Source organism: Phodopus roborovskii, unplaced genomic scaffold (assembly GCF_943737965.1).
Source record: "Phodopus roborovskii unplaced genomic scaffold, PHOROB, whole genome shotgun sequence".
In the NCBI taxonomy this organism is placed as follows: Eukaryota; Metazoa; Chordata; class Mammalia; order Rodentia; family Cricetidae; genus Phodopus; species Phodopus roborovskii.
In genome coordinates this window covers 3,381,305-3,386,964 of record NW_026126415.1, presented here as the reverse complement: position 1 = coordinate 3,386,964, position 5,660 = coordinate 3,381,305, and the positions used below count along the sequence as shown (strand labels likewise).

General features: G+C 37.6%; 1 pseudogene; it reads right to left on the bottom strand.

The window, feature by feature from the left end:
* Nucleotides 1–289: 289 nt before the first annotated feature.
* On the bottom strand, nucleotides 290–5,373 carry LOC127221142 (60S ribosomal protein L11-like; annotated as a pseudogene).
* Nucleotides 5,374–5,660: the final 287 nt, after the last annotated feature.

The window sequence follows — 5,660 nt, the reverse complement described above, 5'->3', positions numbered from 1 at the left end:
ACTTTCCTCACAGAGTTCCAGGATACACCCTACTGTCTATGAATTCTGTTTTTGAAAGCAGCAATAATGGCATCTCTTTCAGTATGTTTGTCTTTCATGTATTGGAAGGCTACTGACTTGTTTGTGTTGATATTATATCGTGCCGCTATACTGCGGCATTATGGTTTGGAACTGAGTTTTACTATACTACCTTCTTTCTTTAAAAATAAATGTAGTGTCCTTGAATATATTCAGTCTGTTGAATCTTTTAAATCATGAGTTTTAAGACATCTCAATTGGACATGTGATCTCATTTTTGAAGATCATGGTAAATGGTAAACACTGACGATGTCTTTTCATAGGAACAAACTTTCTGAGAGGTTATTTTGAAAAGGAAAATGCATATTTGTATTATTAAGCTTCTTATTTTTCTGAGAAAAATTTTTATTGGCCTTTTGGATAAAATGTGTTTGCCAGGAAGGATGATCCCATCATACTTCTGCTGGAACCAGCTCATGGTCTCCTCTTTGGTGATTCTGTGTTTGGCCCCAATGCAGCCTGTCCTGTGCTTCTTGTCTGCGATGCTGAAACCTGGCCTACCCAGAACCACATAGAAGTCCAGGCCGTAGATCCCAATGCTTGGGTCATATTTGATGCCCAGATCAATGTTCTCTTGAATCCCAAAGCCAAAGTTTCCAGTATCTGAGAAGTTATTTTTCTGTAATTCATACTCCCTCACCTTCAGGCCTTTCTCCAGAATTTCTTCTGCCTTGGCTCCACGGACAGTGCAGTGAACAGCAATCTTTTCATTTCAGAAGATGCCAAAGGACCTGGCGATGTATCTAGCTTTAGAAAACACAGGTGTCTGGCCTGTGAGCTATTCCAACACCTTGGCTTCCCGGTTCACTCTGCCTCTGCTCTCCCCAACACAAATATTGAGGCAGAGCTTGCGGATGCGCAGTTCCCGTATGGGGTTCTCTTTTTTGCCTTGATCTTGCGACCTGATGGGGAACAGGAAGAGAGTGTTATTAAACTTTTTAAAGAGAGTCCTGATACATTGATCTAAGGGCAATTTCAAAAAAAAAAAAAAAGTGTTTGAAGCCACACCCTCATATTACTCTTTCAAAAACCCGCAGACCAAGCAATTAGAATCATGCAGCCTTTAAAATATGAGGCTATATTTCTACTCAGCCTGATTGATTTTACATCTGGCATGCTGAAAGAATTTATGCAACTTGAATAGTGTCTTTGTTTATGCTCCAAGGGTTCAGAATGTATTCTTTATATCATCATCTTGAAGCAGCAGAAGCAATCTACATTGGACATGTGATGTCATTTCAGAAGCAATTCCTCTTCTTAAGACCCTGAATTGGAATGGCTTCTTTTAAGCAAGGAGGCTTTGATTATTCTTTCAAATATTAAACACAACAATAATATATTATCAGTTGTGATAAGACACCAGTGGAGTATAGGAAAGGAAAAAATGACATCAAATACATTACAAAACAGAAAAAAAAAAAAACTCGTTGGAATAAGCAGAAGAGGAAGGGGAGAGCGAAGGGGCTAATATTTATTACGTGCTGTATATACTGTTAACCAGAACCACGTATTAACAGTTTATCAAGACCTTATTAACAGTTCTGTTCTGAATTCTCACCATGAATGTCTGGATTTAATTGTCAACTAATTTGTGAAGTCACGTGATTGCTATCTTTCCTCTACATGTGAAAAAGCTAACAAAGAGGTCACACACTTCCCCAAGGCAGCATGAGAAAATGTGGGAGATGCACACCCAGGCATTCTGGCTGCAGAGTTTCTGCAGTTAAACTCTGTGATATACAGCCTCTTCCAGTATCGAAGGCTAACTCTGCCAGAACAGTTTTAAAGGATTTATATCCATTATATCTTTTAAGTTCAATAGAATAGAAGTAAAGCACAGATCTCTGGTCTGTCTTACACCCATATATCTGTTCACTGTCCCTGTCTGACAGGACTAACACCATGGCTTCTACCACAAAGTGATTAGGAGACAAGTAAGACATTGTGGAATAGGAATTTTCTGGCTCTCTTGTTCTCTTTTGGTGAATGTGTATTTGGGATAGTATGATCCAGAATGCGGAATATTTTCAAGCGTTCAGTCACTGAAAATGATTTTATGTTTTTCTTTTTATTGTTTTTATTTTAAAAACAATCTTTTCTGGTTCTACTACATACCAATCCCAGTTCCCACTCCCTCTCATCTGCCTGCTGCCCTCTCCTTCCCCCAACCCCACCTCCCATCCACTCCTCAGAGAAGGAAAGACTTCCCATGGGGAGGCAACAAATTCTGGTACCTGATTCCCCGTAATCAGACTGATTTTATGTTTTTCTAAGTTGCAGGTTTCCTTCTCATTTTCATACATGTGCCTTGACACTTACATGCACAACTCCCAATGAAAATATCGAAATAGATACAAAAGTATTTAAGGTTGGGAGATTTTTTTTTAAGCTTATGGTAAAAAAAAATCAATAAAGGATTGTCCTCTGAAGTATGGAAACAATTTTGACAAAATAATTCCCCCCAATTAGAATTTTAAGGACAAGCTAATAAAGACACATAATGTCATGATAATAACAGAACAATTTTCATACTGGGTGAGATGCTACATGACTGTCATCAGCACTTGGGAGACTAAGGGGAAGATTGTGAATTTGAGGTCAGTGTCTTCTCCCTGTGACTTTTAGTCTCAAAAAATGGGACAAGTTTCCACTAAGAAAATAAATTAAGATTGTAGTTTTTTTCTAGTCTCTGTACATTCTCAAAAAACCGATGGTTTGAAGAGTGTAGGTACATGTAAATGTGCTTGTCTAAGTCAATAGCTTTCCAGTCTTGTGAATTCAGTTCACCTACAGCTAACCAAAATGATGCTATGGACAAGATGAATTCTGTTATCATTGGAATTTTCCTTGTTTGAAGTCATTAAACCACATATTCGCAATTTCTTAAAACTCATTCTCATATGTGTATACATACAATTTAATTAAATAATATCCAGTTCATTTCCCACCCAACTTTTCCTGGGCTCAACCACAGTCCCCTTTCCAGATTCACATATTTGTTTTCTTTCTTAAAAATCATTTAGTCCAGTTAGTACTGTCTATATATTCACAGATGTAGGGCCATCCAGTGAAGCATGGGCAATCTTCCATGGGCCACATCCCAGAATCAAAACCAAAAGACAATGAAACTGTCACTCCCCAAGTTCTCATAGCTCCTCCATGAGGAGTTGGATATCATCATCCCCTTCCGTATCTGTGCTGGAGTGTTGACTAGTTTGATCGTGTGTAAATCTTGTGGGCAATGACTGCAAAAATGAATTCCTGAGTGTAAGGAAACAGCCATGTCCAAAAGACATTGTTTTCAACAGTTTTCTCCAACCACTGACTCTGAGGATATTTCTGCCCTGACCCTTCTCCCCCGTCAACTTCTCGTGTTATGCATGGGACAGTGTGTGGCTCAGATAGAGACCAACACGTGGCAGTCACTGATTTCTGTACCTTCACCCCTTGAGAGTCTCTCCAGTAACCTCTATTGTTTACAAACAGAAGCTCCTTTATGAGAGATGAGTCTGAACTAAGAAATTGGAAAGGAATTTGATACTATGACTACTTGACAAGATGAATGATGTTAGGTTCTCTCCTAGGAATTATGACCACCACAATGCTGGGCTCTTAACCAGGTATGGCATGTGCTTTTCCACATTTGTTATTTGGCATAACCCAAGTAACTGGTGAACATTTCCTCAACTACGATGCCATTATCTGTAGTGTGTTAATATAAAGTAAAACAAAGAGGAAAGCATATTTGTGAATATTGGGCCCCTGACAGGCTTCTCATTTCCTTTTTGAAGACTATGATACTTGCTTGTTTGAAACATTAAATCTTTTTTTCCCTCTGTTTTTAAATTTCAATTAGAAAGTCTTATTTTACATACCAATCCCAGTTCCTTCTATCTCCTGTCCACTCACACCACACACCAATCCCTCTTCCCACCCCAATGCTCTCCTCAAGGAGGATGAGGCCTCCCCTGGGGGGTCGTCAAGGTCAGTCACATCATTTAGGGCAGTGGAAACTTTACAAAAGCAGTTTTATTGATGAGTACATTGAAACGAAAATGATACATTTGAGAGGAAGAAAATTTACATAGGGGTGGTTATAAACTATGAGATCCTTGAATACCTTCTTTGTTCATTCATATACATTTTGTAAACTAATGTAACACAAACTCGCTCTCTCTGTATGAAACAAGGTCTTTCTATGTAACTTTGCACAGCCTGACACTCAGTATTTAACCCAGAACTAGACCCAAGCTTGAAGCAATCCTCCTGCTTCAGTCTACTGAGTGCTGTCTTTATAAAAATGTATTTCTATGTCTATATTTAATAATTTATGGGAATGGTAGGATTAAATTTATTACAATATATAGAAAAATAAGTATTTTATTTAGCTGAGATGTGTGGAATCATACTTTGCCTTACAAACAGAGAATTTCAGGAATTGCTGGGCAGAATCAGACCACCATTGTGATAATATCAGCGTCAGGAAAAGGTAGCTCTATTGTTCTTTAGGAAGAAATTTATAACACAGAGCTTAAAACATTTTATTAACTTTCATGTTCGGCGTTCATTTCTTCTTTGTTTTTATCTATGCCAACAAATCGAAAGGATTCATAAGAAAGTTAAATTTTCATGAATGTTTAGCATGTATAGACATTCTCTATAAGCTAAAATAAGTATAGAAAATATACATGTGTATGTGTCATACACAAGTATGTATTTGTCTATGTAAGATGCTGGCTTCCTTTTTAATAGTGAACATATACTTGGGAAATGCAAAAGCAGTTAAATATATTTCTTAAACTCTATTTGCCATGTTTAGTCCTTCAAACGTGAAGGAATATTTGTGGGTACTAAGGCCTGATGAGAAATGTTGACAATAACCACATTTTACAACAGAAAAATTACTTAGAGGCTGAATCTTTTTTTGCCTGACCTAAGCACCTGTTTTTTTTTTTCATATTTAATTTTTCTTAAAGGAAGATTAAATATACTTGTGATATTATACGAGTCCATTACAATCCACTTTGCTAATATTACTTTATAGTAAGACTTTAATTAAGAGGATAACTGCAGAGTTTTAAAGGCATATGAACATGTTCAGGAATAGGAAATTCAAAATGGACATCGTCTCAAGATAGTCGGATAGGCAAAGCTAGCTTACGCGGTTTCGAGTGGAAGAATTTCTGCATTAGCATAAGCAGCTTGGCGATAGAGCGCATTACTTAAGAGGGGGTACTTGGAGGAACACTGCTGGGCAGTAGATTCATGTTCCCCTGTTTCAATTAGCAGACCCATTTATTACACTCCCAGATGGGAAACTGCAAGGTGAAGTTCAAGTGTCACCAGGGGTATCTTCATCACTTCAGTATCATTGCCTTAAAAGGTACTGACCAGAAGAAGCAGATGACCTCACTTCAAAATTATTACGGTACAGAGAACTTAGTTTCAACATTATAATTCATCGTCTCGCGGAATATTTCAAATTTATTATCAGTTTCCTGACACATAATGGCTAATCGTTAAGAACAGCCACTTTAACATAATATGAATACGCATTTCTCCATAGGTAATACAACAGCTCC